The following is a 19,221-nucleotide window of genomic DNA, read 5'->3' on the forward strand; positions in this document are numbered from 1 at the left end:
CTATGACCAATTATGCACCAACAAATTGGACAACCTAGAAGAAAAGGATAAATTTGTAGGAACATACAATCTTCCAAGACTGAATCGGGAAGAAATAGAAAACATAAACAGACCAATAACTAGTAATGAAACTGAATCAGTAATCAAAAAGCTTTCAACCAACAAAAGCCCAGGATCAGAGGGTTTCACAGGCCAATTCTGCCAGAATTCAACATTCATTTATGATAAAAACTCTCATATGTGGGTATAGAGGGATGATATCTCAACATAATAAAGGCTATTTATGATCATCCAACAGCTAATTTCATACCCAATGGTGAAAAGCTGAAATTATTTCCTCCAAGATCAGGAACAAGACAAGAATATCCACTCTCACCACTTTTATTCAAAATAGTATTGGAAGTCCTAGCCACAGAAATCAGAGAAGAAAGAGAAATAAAAGGAATCCAAATTGAGAAGAAAATAGTAAAATTGTTGCTGTTTGCAGATTACATGATATTATACATAGAAAATCCTAAAGATGCCACCAAAAAACTACTGAAGCTCATCAAAGAATTTGGTAAATTTGCAGGATACAAAATTAATACACAGAAATCTGTTGCTTTTCGATACACTAATAATGAACAATCAGAATGAGAAATTAAGAGAACAATCCCATTTACAATTGCATCAAAAAGAATTAAATACCTAGTAATAAATCTAGCTAAGTAGGTAAAAGACCTGTACTCAGAAAACTATAAAACACAGATGAAAGAAATTGAAGGTGACACAAACAGATGGAAAGGTATACTGAGTTCATGGATTGGAAGAGTTAAAGTGTAAAATTACTATACTACAAAAGGCAATCTACAGATTCAATACAATCCCTAACAAAATACCAATATCATTTTTCAAAGAACTAGAATAAATAATTCTAAAATTTGTACGGAAACACAAAGAATGTCAAATAGTCAAAACAATTTTGAGAAAGAACAGAGCTGGAGGTATCATGCTCTGTAACCTCAGACTATACTACCAAACTACAGTAAACATAACAGCATGGTACTGGCACAAAAACAGACTCATAGATCAATGGAACAGAATGGAGAGCCCAGAAATAAACCCACACACTTATGATCAATTGATCTATGACAAAGGAAGCAAGAATATACAATGAAGAAAAGACAGTCTCTTCAATAAATGGGAGCTGGGAAAACTGGACAGTCTCATGTAAAAGGATGAGTTTAGAACATTTGCTTATACCTTATACAAAAATAAACTCAAAATTGATTAAAAACCTAAATGTAAAACCTGAAACCATAAAATTCCTAGAAGAGAACATAGGCAAAACACTCTGACATAAATTGTAGCAACATATTTTTTTTGTTGTGCTTCCTAAAGCAAAAGAAACAAACACAAGAATAAACTAATGTGCTGCTGGATTCTGTTTGCTAGTATTTTGTTGAGGATTTTTGCATCTGTGTTCATCAGTGGTACTAGCCTGTAGTTTTCTTTTTTCATGACATCTTTGTCTGGTTTTGGTATCAGGGTGATGGTGGCCTTGTAGAATGAGTTTGGGAGTGTTCCTCCCTCTGCTATATTTTGGAAGAGTTTGAGAAGGATAGGTGTTAACTCTTCTCTAAATGTTTGATAGAATTCACCTGTGGAGCCATCTGGTCCTGGGCTTTTGTTTGTTGGAAGATTTTTCATCACAGTTTCAGTTTCAGTGCTTTTGATTGGTCTGTTCATATTTTCTATTTCTTCTTGCTTCAGTCTCGAAAGGTTGTACTTTTCTAAGAATTTGTCCATTTCTTCCAGGTTGTCCATTTCATTTGCATAGAGTTGCTTGTAGTAATGTCTCATGATCCTTTGTATTTCTGCAGTGTCAGTTGTTACTTCTCCTTTTTCATTTCTAATTCTATTGATTTGAGCCTTCTCCCTTTTTATCTTGATGAGTCTGGCTAATGGTTTATCAATTTTGTTTATCTTCTCAGAGAACCAGCTTTTAGTTTTATTGATCTTTGCTACTGTTTCCTTCATTTCTTTTTCATTTATTTCTGATCTGATCTTTATGATTTCCTTCCTTCTGCTAACTTTGGAGTTTGTTTTTGTTCTTCTTTCTCTAATTGCTTTAGGTGTAAGTTTAGGTTGTTTATTTGAGATTTTTCTTGTTTCTTGAGATAAGATTGTATTGCTATAAACTTCCCTCTTAAAAGTGCTTTTACTGCATTCCATAGATTTTGGGTCATTGTGTTTTCATTGTCATTTGTTTCTAGGTATTTTTTGATTACCTCTTTGATTTCTTCAGTGATCTATTGGTTATTTAGTAGTGTATTGTTTATCCTCCATGTGTTTGTATTTTTTACAGATTTTTTCCTGTAATTGATATCTAGTCTCATATCACTGTAGTTTGAAAAGATACTTGACATGATTTCAATTTAAAATGACTATACTACCCAAAGCAATCTACAGATTCAATGCAATCCCTATCAAACTACCAATGGCATTTTTCACAGAAAAACAAAAAATTTCACAGTTTGTATGGAAACACAAAAGACCCCAAATAGCCAAAGCAGTCTTGAGAAAGAAAAATGGAGCTGGAGGAATCAGGCTCCCTGATTTCAGACTATACTACAAAGCTACAGTAATCAAGACTGTATGGTACTGGCACAAAAACAGAAACATAGATCAGTGGAACAGGATAGAAAGCCCAGAGATCAACCCACACACATATGGTTACCTTATCTTTGATAAAGGAGGCAAGAATATACAATGGAGAAAAGACAGCCTCTTCGATAAGTAGTGCTGGAAAAACTGGACAGCTACATGTAAAAGAATGAGATTAGAATACTCCCTAACACCATACACAAAAATAAACTCAAAATGGGTTAAAGACCTAAATGTAAGGCCAGGCACTATAAAACTCTTAGAGGAAAACATAGGCAGAACACTCTATGACATAAATCACAGCAAGATCCTTTTGGATGCACCTCCTAGAGAAATGGAAATAAAAACAAAAATAAACAAATGGGACCTAATGAAACTTAAAAGCTTTTGCACAGCAAAAGAAACCATAAACAAGACGAAAAGACAACCCTCAGAATGGGAGAAAATATTTACAAATGAAGCAACTGACAAAGGATTAATCTCCAAACTATACAAGCAGTTCATGCAGCTCAGTATCAAAAAAACAAACAACCCTATGCAAAAATGGGCAGAAAACCTAAATAGACGTTTCTCCAAAGAAGATATACAGATTGTTGAAGATATCAACAAACACATGAAAAGATGCTCAACATCAGTAATCATTACGGAAATGCAAATCAAAACTACAATGATGTATCACCTCACACCAGTCAGAATGACCATCATCAAAAAATCTACAAACAATAAATGCTAGAGAGGATGTGGAGAAAAGGGAACCCTCTTGCATTGTTGGTGGGAATGTAAATTAATACAGCCACTATGGAGACCAGTATGGAGGTTCCTTAGAAAACTAAAAATATAACTATCATATGACCCAACAATCCCACTACTGGGCATATACCCTGAGAAAACCATAATTCAAAAAGAGACATGTACCACAGTGTTCATTGCAGCACTATTTATGATAGCCAGGACATGGAAGCATATATATACAATGGAATATTACTCAGTCATAAAGAGAAACGAAATTGAGTTATTTGTAGTGAAGTGGATGGACCTAGAGTCTGTCATACAGAGTGAAGTAAGTCAGAAAGAGAAAAACAAATACTGTATGCTAACACACATATATGGAATCTAAAAAAAAAAAAAAAAGGTTCTGAAGAACCTAGGGGCAGGACAGGAATAAAGACACAGACATAGAGAATGGACTTGAGGACACGGGGAGGGGGAAGTGTAAGCTGGGACAAAGGGAGGGAGTGGCATTGACATATATACACTACCAAATGTAAAATAGATAGCTAATGGGAAGCAGCTGCACAGCACAGGGAGATCAGCTCAGTGCTTTGTGACCACCTAGAGAGGTGGGATAGGGAGGGTGGGTGGGGGCTCAAGAGGGAAGGGATATGGGGATATATGTATACATATAGCTGATTCCCTTTGTTTTACAGCAGAAACTAACACAACATTGTGAAGCAATTATACTCCAATAAACATGTAAAAATAAATAAATAAATAAATAAATAAATAAATAAATAAATAAATAAATAAATAAATAAACTAATGGTACCTAATTAAACTTAAAAGCTTTTGCACAGCAAAGGAAACCATTGACAAAAATGAAAAGACAACATACTGAATGGGTAAAAATATTTGCAAATGATATGATGGATAAGGGGTTAATATCCAAAATATATAAACATTCCATACAACTCAATTTAAAAATGCCCAATTAAAAAATGGGCAGAAGACCTGAATAGGTATTTTCCCAAAGAAGACATACAGATGGCCAACAGGTGCCTGAAAAGTTGCTCAACATTGCTAATCATCAGAGAAATGCAAATCAAGACTAGAATGAGTTATTACCTCACATCTCTCAGAAAGTCTATCATCTAAAAGTCTACAAATAATAAAAGTTGTCAAGGATGTGGAGAAAAGTAACCCTTGTACACTGTTGGTGGGAATGTAAATTTGTGCAGTCATTGTGGAAATCAGTATAAAGTTTCCTCAAAAAACTAAAAATAGAACTGCCATATGATCCAGCAATTCCACTGCTGGGTATATTTCCAAAGAAAATGAAAACACTCATTTGAAAAGATACAAGCACCCCAATATTCATGCAGCATTATTTACAATAGCTGAGATATGGAAACAACCTAAGTGTCCATCAAGAGATGAATGGATAAGAGGATGTGGTATATATACACAATGGAATATTACTCGGCCATAAAAAAAGAATGAAATGATGCCAGTTGCAAAAATATGGATGGATCTAGAGGGTATTATCCTTAGTGAAATAAGTCAGACAGAGAAGACAAATACTGTATGTTATTGCTTATATGTGGAATATAAAGTATAAAACGTGAATGAATATAACAAAACAGAAACAGCTTTATATATAAAGAGAACAAACTAGTGGTTACCAGTGGGGAGAGGGAGGAGGGAGGATCTAGATATAGGGGTAGGGGATTAAGAGGCACAAACTACTATGTATAAAATAAATAAACTACAATGTTACAAGGATATATTGTACAGCACAGGGAATATAGCCAGTATTTTATAATAACTTTAAATGCAGTATTATTTGTAAAAATATCTAATCATTGTGTTGTACACCTGAAACTAATATATTATAAATGAACTGTACTTTGATTAAAAATAAATAAATTGAAGCCTACAGAACTTTTGTGTTCAGTCCCTCCCACCGGCCCCTCCTCTGGGAATAGTGGGAGAGAGATCAAGGTGATGGATTTCTGCTGATGACTGTTGTGTGTACATGTTGTGTTTCTCTAACAATTAGCCTTAGTGACTTTGCCTATCCCTTTGCTGTATTGAAGCTGTATACATTTGTCTCACTGGACATATATTTGATTAATCTTACAAACAGACCAGTGTGCCTGAGGCTCAGCTCTCTAATTTGCCCCTCAGCTACTGTCTGTCACAATTTTTATGACAAAGTGTTTTAAAGTATAATTTGTCATTTTTGGATTACTTCCATGAAATAATTTTCAGTCAGTGCTCACCATTACCAGGAGTTGGCTAATTCTGTAATTCTCCTTTCAGTTTTACTACATATCTTTCTAAAATTTTTCTCAGTGAGTTTTATTTATTGAAGTTTCATTACATACAGTAAGCTATACAAATTTTATGTGTGGAATCATGTATGTGTTATTTGCTTCTGAATTATGATACTCTTGACTTTTGGTATTGAAGCACTTGTATCTAGAATAATTTAATGTAGTCTGTATTTACTTAATATTCATAGTATTTATAATTTAACATTTTTCTCCTAAAAAGAATGGCTCAAAGTGGAAGCTTATATCCAAAATAAAAACAAGAGAAATAATTCACATTTTAAGAATTTTATTTTTGAGAATTAGTTTTATTTAATTTCCCTCTACTAAATAAAAAAACCACAAATTCACACAACTTGAGAGAGCTAAGAGTGGACAAAATCAAAACTTTACCTAATCTGATTTACAGAAATGATTTCTACCACTTTCGCCTTTTTACCTATTAAATGGAACCTGCTTTTTCTCACATTCTTAATACGATGTAGCATCAGGAATGGAATCTACTTTACTCCTAGTTTTCCTTTATTTTACATGGTTCCTCATATTTCTGCCTCAAATAAATTTCTACAAAGCCTTTTAAGAAGCATTTATAAATCTTTTCAGGCCCTTGGTATTTTTGTCTTTACAGAATAAAGCACACATTTGAGTGGGAGAAAAATCTGTAAAAATTATACATTATTTAAAAAGCTGCAGATTTTATTTCTTTGCTTGGTTTGTAAAAGTTAATGCTTACAATGTCACATTGAATAAAACACTAGCTTTGAGATATGCCTGAAGATATTATCCTCTAATATGGAACCAAATTATTCTTTTTTTTTTAAACTTCAATAACTACCATGAGTTAGTTACAGTAATTTAGGTTGGCCTAATTTTGATGCTTCTTTTGAGACCATAGTCAACTTTCAATTATTTTAAAATTATATCTGTTTTTCAAACTTAGGTAATTCTTATAGAGTTTTCATAAGTTTTGACTTGTCCATTTACCTCCCCTCCTATTATTTACTTAATATTTTCTGTTAAAATGACTCTCTTAAAAAGAAAATAAAACCTAAGGAATGTTTTAGCCTTTTCCTTATAATAGTATCACAGTTTTGATGTATTAGTAATATGTTTTGATATATATATTTAATAAACACATTACAATTAAAATTAAAAATGTTTATCTGTGTACTAGCTAAACCATATCAAGTCCTTAGTATTAAATATAGCACATTTTGGGAATGACTCTATTATATTATGCATTATTGTGTTATGAGGGAATGAAGTTGTTTAGGTGTATCTAGCCTCTGAGTACAGTGCTATACAAGTCTGCCATCTTTGTGTCTGGCAAACGTGGGGCTACTAAAATCTGGTAAAAGGATCAACCAGTCGGAAGCACAGGTTTCAGTGTAAGGAAGTCTTAGACAAATATAGATAAACTACTTTAAATTTCTGTTTTAAAAAATGTATGTTACATTAAAATATAATTTAAGGTATTATGATCTGGACAAGTGGAGAATGGTCCCACAAAAATATATATTATCTTTGTGGAAATACTGACCACAAAATCTTGCCTGCTAACAGTAGTGGCATATTAACTGTTTGTCAGCAGAATTAAGAGTCAGGAAAAAAGGAGATGAAGCTTTTCAAAATGGGGAAAATAGCCATCTACAATATTGTTAAGGAAACAATAGGCCATCATGTGGTTTCCATAAGAGCTAGATTTTCATGGTGCTTCTTAATTTTCCATTTTTGTGGATTTGGGAAGAGTTAGGTTAGGTGTAGATACTGTACTATTTGTACTGAGGTTGTATTCTTTGATAAGTTCTAAGTATATAGTTAGATAGAATTCAGAAGTTCTCAGGAAGATAACTGAAAATGCTTTTGATGTAAAGCAGATTAAAAAAATTGTAAATTAGAGAATTCAGGGAAGCCCATGGGAAATATTGTGTATGATTTAAGAGATTTAGGATGTATTAGACATTATCAAGTTTAGAGAATACTATGCAGAGCTATGTAATGTTTGAAATGTGTTTTTGCTGAGATTTGATCTTATGAGATTGAGAGTCTCTCTTCTGCTCTAAATAATGTATTGGTGTCTGTAATTTAGAAATTAATGTTTAGTAATTATTATGCATGTATATTTTAATAAAGCATCTATTTCTATGGAATAAGCTGAGTTGAACTGAAAAACTTGCTCTGACCTGTGGTACAGGATGTTTATGAATCTGGTATAAATTGCTAACTGTAATACTCTGAAAAGATCAAGATTTAACAGCAGTTTTGCTCCGTCTTCTTTCTGCATTTCAGAATTTCATTTTACTGTTTATAGTCTAACTTAAAATAAAATCCTGTTTATAGTCTAACTTAAAATAAAATGAACATTTTATGAATAACAAGTGACTAAAATGAGACTTTGAATGGTACGATCCTGTTCTCTCTTCATGCAGTTGAGTTTGTGACTAAGAGCGTGAGTTCAGAAATCAGACAGATCTGGGACAGGCTCAGTTTCTGCCGCTAAGCAGATCAAGAAATCCTTTCTAAGCCTGAGTTATCTCATCTTTAAAATGAAGTTAATAAGAGTACCTGTTTGATCTGTTTTTTTGTAGAGATTAAATGAGATAATTTGCAAAAAATTCTTGGCTTAGTCCTAGGGACAGAGTAAGCACTCCACAAAAAGCTACTATTTTAAATAATAATATAAGAATAAATAGTTAAACTGAAGTAAACTAAAACTGATGACATGATTCAAGAAAACATAAAATGTGTATGTAAGTAATTAAAGAGCGATTTCTGGTTAAGATTATTATTACCATATTGAAAAAGACTTCATTAGCAATCTGTCTAAAACATTCAATTATCATGTAAACAAACTCTCCTTGTGGGGAGCCAAGAAGATAACTATCAGAGCTGTGAAAGCCAAATGGTGACAATGTAATTTTTGTAACTTATCCATATCCTTTGATGATTGTTGAGAAGAGGTAAAAATTTTTATTTTTAAATCAATGGCCATGAATTTCTTTAGGTAAGAACCCAGTGTCGTTTTGAATAGCAATTGTCAAATAAATACTGTATAAAGTAGTGACTCACTGTACTCTTACTTGTTCATTCATGACATTTTCTTTTTGCATAATCTGTACAATCAGATTTGCTGCCTTCACACCTCTCCTCAAACTTATAGTTGCCCCGAGCTGTCCCAAATGTTAGAGAAAAATATATGTAATCCTTAAATCAACTCATTTGCTGATACATGTTAAGAAACAAATATGAAAATCGAAAATAAACACAAATATGAACAATATACAAGGCCAAAGAATAAATTGTAATTGAAAACTTCTTTACGTTGACTGCCTTTTAGAGGTTTTCCAAAAGCGTCTATATTATTACTCAGCTTTTCCAGAAAAACTGTAATGACTGTAAGAAATAAGCTTTTTGGTTGTGTATCTTCTCCCTTGTTTTCTGCTTTTGCATTGCTCTTTTGTAAATTTATAAAATCTACTGAAATTTTAGGACAGTGGTCATCACGTTTGCTGATAAGGAAGAAAAATTTTTGATTCTCAAATTTTCAGCTATTCTTTTTCTTCTATTTATAACCATTGTCAAAAATAAAATAACATCTTGTCAACCCACTCTTGGTTTCCAGATACATAAGTTTTTGAGATATTGGAAACAATGCAATGCAGGCTTAGACCATGAAGCATATTTTCTTTCAATAGTAAAATATAGAGGAATGATAAAAACAAACATCAACGTGAATGGTATGCCTTATTTGTTATGGTAAAATTCCAACCAATAACAAATATTTGAAACTTTAGCAAGTGATTTCTTTTTAGGCTTCAAATAAGATATACTTGATTTTACTACATTTATACTAAAGAAAACTTGTAATGGAATTCTATTAAAATATGTTCCAAAACTAAAATGTTAGTGATATTGTTAACATTGGCATTTTTCTGTTATGTGACGTTAAACACTGTTTTTATTGATAAAACAATGAAAAAATATGAAACAATATGCCTCCTAAATGGCTCTTAAATTTTACTGTTGTACACTGCTAATTTATTATTCAAAACTCATTATAAAAATTGCTGTGATGGTGATGATATTCATTTTTTCTGTTAACTTCTGCATTCATCAGAAGAAAGTATTTATAGTGAATTGACTGCAGATAGCATAATCGTGTTTATGTAAATACCTACATTATAATTAAGCTGATCTAAGGACCACAGAAACAATAGATCCTGCGTGTAGTCCTCTTTTGTCAGGAAGGGATGCAGCTGGATTTCTTTCCTTCACTTACATTTTGTATTATAATGAGACCAAGCATTATTCCAGAGGTTTTTATATCTGTAGAATAATATTTATCAAATATGCCATTTGGTCATTAAAAAGCCACCAGTATTAGAACAATCTGTTATTTTATTCATCCATCCATCCATCCATCCATCCATCCATCCATCCATTCCTCCGTCTATCTATTCATTAATTCACATATTGAGCTTCTAACATGTACAGGCACTGTGTAAATTAATAAGAATAGCATTAGGAATAAGACACAGTCCAGACACTCAAAGAGCTCTTAATCCAAAAGAAGAGATGGATAGATCAACAAGAGCACTGATGATGTAGTATGATAAGAGTTGTGAGAGAGACACGTCCAGGATGCTATGGGAGCAGGGGAAGGGGAACTAGGGCAGTCTGGGAGGCTTCTAGGATGAGTGTTGATTGAATGTGGGCAAATTAAATAAAAAGTTAGCCAGGCAATCATCAGGAGGCAAGAACATTTTCAGCATGTACAGAAGTATGAAGGCCAGAGGGAGCATGATATGGCCAAAGAAAGTTTCTTCTTAAAGTGTAAAAGTGGATAGGTGGATAGGCTGGCAGCTGAAATTCAGAGATATTAAATAACTTGATCAAGTTCATAAATATAGTTAATTGCAAAGAAAGAACTAGAACCAAGTTTTTTTGTTTGTCTTGATAATCAGATGCCTCAGGGTAAGGAGTCTTTAATTTCTTCCTTTTTTTTTAAACAGAAACTGTTTATTTTATTTTTTTATTTATTTTATTTTTTTCGGCTGCGTTGGGTCTTCGTTGCTGCGTGCGGGCTTTCTCTAGTTGTGGTGAAGCGGGGGCTACTCTTTGTTGTGGTGCACAGGCTTCTCATTGCAGTGGCTTCTCGTTGCGGAGCATGGGCTCTAGGCACGCGGGCTTCAGTAGCTGTGGCACGCAGTCTCAGTAGTTGTGGTGCACGGGCTTAGTTGCTCCATGGCATGTGGGATCTTCCTGGACAAGGGCTCGAACCCGCGTCCCCTGCATTGGAAGGCAGATTCTTAACCACTGCACCACCAGGGAAGCCCCATGGAGTCTTTAATTTCTACTTTGGATTTCAAATCCCACAGCTCCAAGGAGTAGAGTGACTTCACTAAGTTCAGAAGTAAGTATACTTGCCACATCTTTGTTCAGTTTTTGGGACCACTTCCTTTAGAACTTTCTCACCGACATCCATTTTCTAAATGACAGTTTTATTGAGAAATAATTCACATATATAGAATTCACCTATTTCATATGTACAATTTGATGGTTTTCAATGGAGTCACACGTATGTGCAACTGTCTCTACAGTCGATTTTAAAACATTTTCATTACCTCAGATAGAAACCACATCCCTTTTAGCTATCACTCCCCTATCCCTCCCATCCCCCTCAGGCCTAAGCAAACACTAATCAACCTTCTTTTTTTTTTTCTTTTTTTTGTTATTACTATTAACTAATTTTTAATTTTTTTTCTTCTTTTTTTAATTGAAGTGTAGTTGATTTACAATGGTGTGTTACTTTCAGGTGTACAATAAAGTGATTCAGCTATATATATATATATATATATATATATATATATATATATATATATATATATATATATATGTATATTCTTTTCCAGATTCTTTTCCCTTATAATTATTATAAGATGTAGAGTTTCCTATGCTATACAGTAGGTCCTTGTTGGTTATCTACTTTATATATAGTAGTGTGTATATGTTAACCCAAACTCCTAATTTATCCCTCCACTCTGTTCCCTTTTGGTAACCATAAGTTTATTTTGTATGTGTGTCTATTTCTGTTTTGTAACTAAGTCCATTTGTATCATTTTTTTAGATTCCACATATAAGAGATGTTATATGATATTTGTTTTTCTCTGTCTGGCTTACTTCACTCAGTATGATAATCTCTAGGTCCATCCATGTGGTTACAAATGCCATTATTTCATTCTTTTTTATGGCTGAGTAATATTCCATTGTATATATGTACCACATCTTCTTTATCCATTCCTCTGTCAATGGACACTTAGGTTGCTTCCATGTCTTGGCTATTGTAAATAGTGCTACAATGTACATTGGGGTGCATGTATCTTTTCAAATTATAGTTTTCTCCAGATATATGCCCAGGATTGGGATTGCTGGATCATATGTTAACTTTATTTTTAGTTTTTTAAGCAACCTTTATACTGTTCTCCATAGTGGCTGTACCAATTTACATTCCCACCAACAGTGTAGGAGGGTTCCCTTTTCTTCACACCCTCTCCAGCATTTATTATTTGTAAACTTTTTGATGATGGTCATTCTGCTTGGTGTGAGGTGATACCTCATTGTAGTTTTGATTTGCATTTCTCTAATAATTAGTGATACCAACATCCATTTTTAAGTGAAACATAATATACATAAGACCAAGCCTCAACTCTGCTGAGCATCTCATGAAAGTGATCCATTTGGATCAGGATGGTGAGATAGGGATGGAGTAGAGGTAAGTGTAAGGCTAGCTGGTTCTTAAAGCTCTGTGAAAGAATAACCTAGGTCACAGAAATTTTACATATGTTATAGTGATTTCTGGATCATGCGCTTCAGCAAAAGGGACTGAGAATATCTTAATAAAGCTGTTGATAATGGCAGTACTTCTGACAGAAATCAGTGCTACTAATTAATTTAATATTCAGTGCTCCATGGTTCTCACCTTAGACCTCAACAGACCTAGTATATTGTTAGAGAATTGGAAGAACTGATGCTACTGTATGACATACGTGATAGCCTTAAGGAGAAATTTTGGTAAGTAACACAGATAGTTTGGGCAGAATGTTAGGTGTGAACTAGAGTAGGATACAAAGAGTGTCTACAAAATCAAGTCACATTAATTTATATCATGAAAATTCTACAGTGCTGTATCTAATTTCAAAATACATTAATTTACTAAACAAATAGTTATTGAATGACAGCTATGTACCAGACACTTTTAGAGTTCTGGAAATACAAAAATAGAATCTGTTTTCTATTTTTGGAGCTTACTATAAAGGAGCTTACTTAAAGGAGCTTACTATAGAGTGAAGGATGTTCATGAGAGCAAAAAGCACTTTTCTAAAGGGCATTCTCCAGTAACTGGAAAACTCACCTGTGTCTCTCTTTACAGCAAACTCAGTGAATTTTAAAAAGTCTTCGTTTGTTGACATATTCTTATATCTGTGAATTTTTGTCAGTTCAAAACATATTTATTGACTACCTGCTATGTATGTCAAGCATTTTGTGAGAGGCTAGAGATACCATATGACTAAAATTTCATTCTTGCTTTCAAGAAACGTTTAGTCATGTGTGATATATTATAGAGCTGAATACATGCCGATTTTAAAATGTATTAGTACGTGCATCCAAAGTCAGTCAGAGAAAGGAATAAAATGTTATGCACAGTCTTGTTTTACTCTTTTCTATCCTTTTCTCAACTCTTGAGTGCTTTTTGGTCTTCTCCTTTGATGTTTGTGTGTTTGGATTTGTTTTGTTTAGGTTAGTGTATCAGTTAAGATTCTTGGCGGTGACCAATAGAAACTGACTTTGATTAACTTAAGCAAAAAAGAAAAAAGGAATTTAAAGGAAGCATAATGTATTACTCATAATAGAAAATGGTAGGTTCAGCAACATAGGCTTCAGGAAAGAACAGAAACCCACTGTTGCTCCAGGGATCTCAGTAGTGAGGACCCATAGTCATTTTCCTTGGAAATAACTCAGTTCCATCTGTCTTCTACTTTTTATATGGCTCTATCCAATAGTCACATTCCTAGGAGGGAGAATTTTGGTTGTTCTAATGTGAGTTATGTGTCCATACCTTGAATAAGGGAAAAAGTAGCAGCATGATTTATAGTTCTACTAGAACCACATGTAATAGAGGAATAGTTTTCCAAGGGAAGAGTGGGATGCAGGACAAAAGATGCTGGGTATCTAAGAACAGTGTTTCTCAAAGCTGAGACATGCATGGCCTCTTTTAAATGAAAAAGAAGTGATCACAGCCCTCCTCAGTGTAGTTTAAAATTATTTTTATTCATCACTATTTTCAATATTTTTAAATGTTCAAGCATTTTGTGCTTATTAAGAAATATACTACCTTCTTTTATAAGTGTGTTGAATGGGGAAGAATAGAAACATGATCACTATTTTTTGTTTCTTGGTTTAAAACAACATGGAAAATTACATGTAATAGTACAGTAATACTGTGTTTCTGGTTTCCTACCCAATGGGGCTGTCAACTGGTAGCTGAGGGTGGAGAGTAGTTCCCCACAATCTCCATACAAATCTTCCACATAATCTTCAAAATAATCTTACCAATCAAATGCAAACAGAACTAAAAGAGAACATAAAATTTTATTTAAAAACATTGCTTTACTATGACAGATGATGTTGTTTGCTAAAACAGAATCATTGCTCAAAATATAAATATGAAACCAGCTGCTACAAAGGCAGGCTCTATTAAATTTGACCTGCCTATATCACCATATGCTCAGGGATACCTCAAAATTTCCTTCACTTTTCTTCATTGAAACAGCTTCATAACATTGTTTTGAGAGTGTTTGGTGATATCCATCTAACCTTCATTTGGCACGAAGATATTATTTGTATATTAAGTCCACATCTGTGCTTTTGTCATTAGCTTCAACAAATAAAGCAAACTGTTTAGTTTCATTTTGATAGTACAGAAAATTCAACAGGTGCTGAAATGATATGGCTGCACTCAAGTATAAGGCAGATATCCAGAATACGCTTATGTATAAAATTTTAGATTATTATCAAAATAAACATATCAAATTAAAAAATTAACTTGAATAGAACTCACATACCCTAATTGGGAAACACTTCTTTGGGCAATCTGGTTGTGAAGGATGGAAGGACCGGAAAGATAATCACTAGGGGCGCAACATGCCCTACATCTCTCTACAGTAGCTCTCTTCTCTTTTATTTAAATTTGGTTCAGTAGTCATTAGTGAATGGAAACAGCACTGATTGTTTCCTTTTTCTTTTACAAAGGATTTTATTATGTGGATAAGAATGAGCGAAACCATGCATTTTATAAGATGATTTACTATATATTTTTGTTGATGCAGATCAGGAAAGCACTGCTTCTCCAAATAAAAGAAGTAGACTTTCATTTATTTGTAAGAGAAGACAGTTATCATGAAATTATACCTGCAATAGATCCCGTTTTACACTTGGATAGTTCTCAAACAATTGTTGTTAATAAAAATTATTTTAAATTTGAACTTTGAATAAGCAGTTTGACCCAAGGTGTAATAGAGCAACCAATTCCTTACTAGTAAATATACTACCCCCTTTACAAGAATGAAGAATGATTGCCTCTGAAGGAAATGAAATCAGTATCTTGAAGAAATATCTGCACATGCATGTTCATTGCAGCATTTTTCACAATAGTCGGTATATGGATACAACCTAAATGTCCTTCGACAGATGAATGGGTAAAAAAAATGTGATGTATATATATGTGTATATATATATATATATATATATATATATATATATATATACACATATATATATAATGGAATATTTTATATATAAATATAAATATAAAATGGAATATATATATATATATATATATATAAAATGGAATATTAGCAAGCCATTATAAAGAAGAAAATCTTGCCATCATTTGTGATAATATGGATGAACTTGGAGGGCATTATGCTAATTGAAATAAGACAGACAGAGACAAACAATACTGTATGGTATCACTTATATGTGTAATCTTAAAAAAAAAGCTAGCTTCATAGAAACAGAGAATAGAATGGTAGCTGCCAGAAGCTGGGAGGAAGGTGAAAAGGGGAGATGTAGTCAAAGTGTACAAACTTCCAATTATAAGAATAAGTTCTGAGGATCTAATGTATAGCACGGTGAATATAGTTAATAATATGGTATTGTATACTTGAGAGTTGCTGAGAGTAGATCTTAAGCATTCTCACCACACACACACACAGACACACACACACACAAGTTAACTATGTGAAGTGCTGAATGTGTTAATTATCTCAATATGGGTAGTCATTCCACAATGTATATCAAATCACCATGCCGTCTACTTTAAATACGTACAATTATATCTGTGAATTATTCCTGAATAAAGTTGGGGAAAAATGATTGCCTAATTTTTGCTTCTAAAGCAATGTGAAAAATTGTCCCTAAGTATAGTAATGCTAGGTCTTTCTTGACCTGACTGGCGGTGCCATCAGTTGTCGGTGTGAGAGTATGTTCCCCACAATCTACATCAGCTTCCATCCAAACCACTCCAAATGGACATAGAGTTTACATAAAAATAACACACTTATTATGAAATCATAGCTTTAAGACAAGTCCTGTAGCTATATTCAACCATGTTGCTCTATTTCCATATAGAAATTTGTGAGCTTCTGTGGAAATTCTAGAGCTGCTGGCACATTGTCAGCCCTCAAGAAAAGCTGGTTGGACTGATTTGACATGAGGAGACCCACATATCTAGCAAATATTTCATGTTGCTGAAAAAAAATTGGCCTTTTAGCAAACTGACATATTTCTATGTGAAGAAGTCTAGTATACTTACATGCGAAAAAGTTTAACAGACTTTGAAAAGGAACTTGAACTATACAAATGTGAAATAAACTCTATTTGCAGGGTAAACACAATAAAATCAAAATGAATTTATTTAGAAATGATTAGGTTAGGGTTTAAGACCTTCACTTTAATGAAATGGCAGAAAATGTAAACTTCATTTATTCTCACTTAGACAAGAATTTATACTGATTATCTGAAGTCAGAGCTAATAATCCCAACCTTCCAAAGGTCAATTCCTACATGTGGGTTTTACAGTGTGAAAAAAGCATTCATTTAATGATTTTTCCACTCAACTAGATTGAACAAAGATTTACTGAACACTAGCTGCACAGATTTGTGCAAGGTGCTGTCAGGGAGACAAAGGTGAACAGAACAAGAAGGCTGCCGATAAGATGCATACACACATCATCATTTCATATTACTGCAGTGCACATTCTGTTTGAGAACTCCTCTAGTATAGGAATAGAAACTTTGCACATAGGAGGTAAGAAGGAGGAGTGATTGCTACAGGTTCTGGTAATACAGAGAAAAAATAGATACCAGTCTTTGCCTCTATGGAGCTTACTGTCTTATAGCAGAAACAGAAGTAGACAAGTAATAATGCAAATTTTTAATCATACATGCTATGAACACTACAAAGGAGAAACACAATGTCAGGAGAGTATGAAACAGAAGACCTAACCTACTCTGGGTTTTTAACAAAGCCTTTCCTGGGGAGATGGAATCTGAGCAGAGACCTAAAGGAGGATAAGTGGAATTGGCAAGGGATTAGTTGATGGTATTGTTGAGGAGGCCGACCGCAGGAAAAGAATCTTGGGCAGTGTATACAGTGGACTCAGCAAGAGAAGGAGAGGCTTGCAGGACAGATCCAAGAGAGCATTTAATTGTTGGGATCATAGCATGATTTGAGGGAAGCAGTGGGAAAAAAGTATGGGAGAAGTTAGGGTCAGATCTGAGTGTGGACTTGAATGCCTTCACTGAATACTTACCAAGGTACTTGGACTTTATTTTGTAGGTGTTCAGGAATTGTTGAAGTCATTTGAGCAGGGGGTATAACCAGAAGGAGGACATGAAAAGGTTACTCTCTTATGAATGTGCACAATGCATTTATGAGAATCAGAGTTGCAGTTGGAGGTGTTACTGGACCTGAGAGCCAGAGTGCTCTCAGGTGAATGAGGGTAACTCCAGTGGAAAAGGAAGGAAGGTTGAGGTTAGATGTAAGTGTTAATGGAATGGCAAAAAAAGGTGACTTCCAGGCTTTGAATTTAGATGGTTGTTTGATGCCAGAATCAGAATTATGGGGCACACAAAAAAGGATGAATTTTTGCTGAGACATGAATGGAGTTTGTGAACTTCAGCTAGTAAATGCTTTTTTTTTTTTTTAATAAAGGAAACAGTAACATCTAACACAGATAGAATGAGTAAATTCATGTGACAAATTTCAATTAATAACAAATGTGGGGGTGGGAAAGTCTAGTTTTTTCTGCAAATCTGCTTATATGAATGGAATATAAATTATCTTTGTTTAGAAATCACATTAATTTTTTAACCTTTTTCCCTTTTTTTCTTGTTTCCCAAAACTATTAACACTCTAGGGTTGTTAAAGAGACAGGGAAGAAATATGTAGAAAACGTTGTTTATATTGTAATTCCTGCCACTTAGCCAGCAGCCTAATGGCTATCCTCCAGGGAGAGACTGGCAGCTGGTTCAATAGTATGAGTCAAAGGGCTAGGGTAGAGCCAGATAGCTTGGCTGTCCCTTTAATGAGGGACATCTTCATGCACATTTATAGTGGCTTGTTTACTCTCTTTCCAGAAGCTTAATTTGTAAACCCAACAATTAATAAGTGTTTATTTAATTCATTTAAAAAGAAACATCAACTAATCCCAATTTTATGTGGAATAACCAGCCAGGTTGAACCAATTCCAGTCCTCTTTAAAAATTTTTTATTTTGCACTTATACAATTTAAGAAGAATGTCTTGCTAGTCCACAATTGCTTTTTATTTGTTCATTCTTGGAACTCTTATTCTGCTTACCCTGCAGTATGGAGAAAGTCAACATTTTCACTCAATCTGCATTCACATTTTATCTTCAACTGTGGAAGCAGCTTAGTGAATTGACTCTAGGTTATTGGATGGGAAAATGCTCTGCTGATCGGTTTTAGGAATAGTCCTAACACTGATCCAGAAAATACACTTTTTTCTTATTTCTAAGATATCTATGTGTCTGTCCCATAGAAGATTAAATTATTTTAGTTTTAGCTTGGAGCAGCTTCTGGAGCTCACTTGGGGTGGACATGGGGGGCCAAATAATCATTGATGCTCTCTCAGTATTTAGGAGTGCATCTTCTGAATCTTTCAAAGAAAAAGTACAACTGCTATAATTAATTGGAGTTTGGGGGTCAGTTTTATATTCATAATAAACCTACTTTTGAATTGAGATTTCCATACTGTCGCTTGCTGACAGCAGTAGAAAGACTTAACCAGCTAAGTAAGACAAAGCATGTGTTTTTGTCTTTGCTATTTTTCCATTTTGAGGATGACAGAGATGAAATCATGTATAATTTGAAGAGAATAACACAAGGTTAAAAAGAAAAGTTGTTCAATCCTTACTGTGCATTAACTTGAACTTGTGTCTCTC

The sequence above is a fragment of the Balaenoptera physalus genome, assembly GCF_965194825.1.
Source record: "Balaenoptera physalus genome assembly, chromosome: 3".
In the NCBI taxonomy this organism is placed as follows: Eukaryota; Metazoa; Chordata; class Mammalia; order Artiodactyla; family Balaenopteridae; genus Balaenoptera; species Balaenoptera physalus.